Raw genomic sequence first — 272 nt, forward strand, 5'->3', positions numbered from 1 at the left:
ATATATATATATATATATATATATATATATATATATATATATATATATATATATATATATATATATATATATATATATATATATATATATATATATATATATATATATATACACACAGTAATGTACAAATGCCTTAAGCCACTCCTCATATTGACAGAGAAACAGGAAGGAGGTGCAACTATTTGTTGCTACTAATACAAACAAATACAAACTGTTTGTATTTTTTTTCCTTTTAATTTTATTATTTGAATAATTAAATTAAATAAAACACT

Source organism: Telmatherina bonti (assembly GCF_933228915.1).
Source record: "Telmatherina bonti genome assembly, chromosome: 15".
Taxonomy (NCBI): Eukaryota; Metazoa; Chordata; class Actinopteri; order Atheriniformes; family Telmatherinidae; genus Telmatherina; species Telmatherina bonti.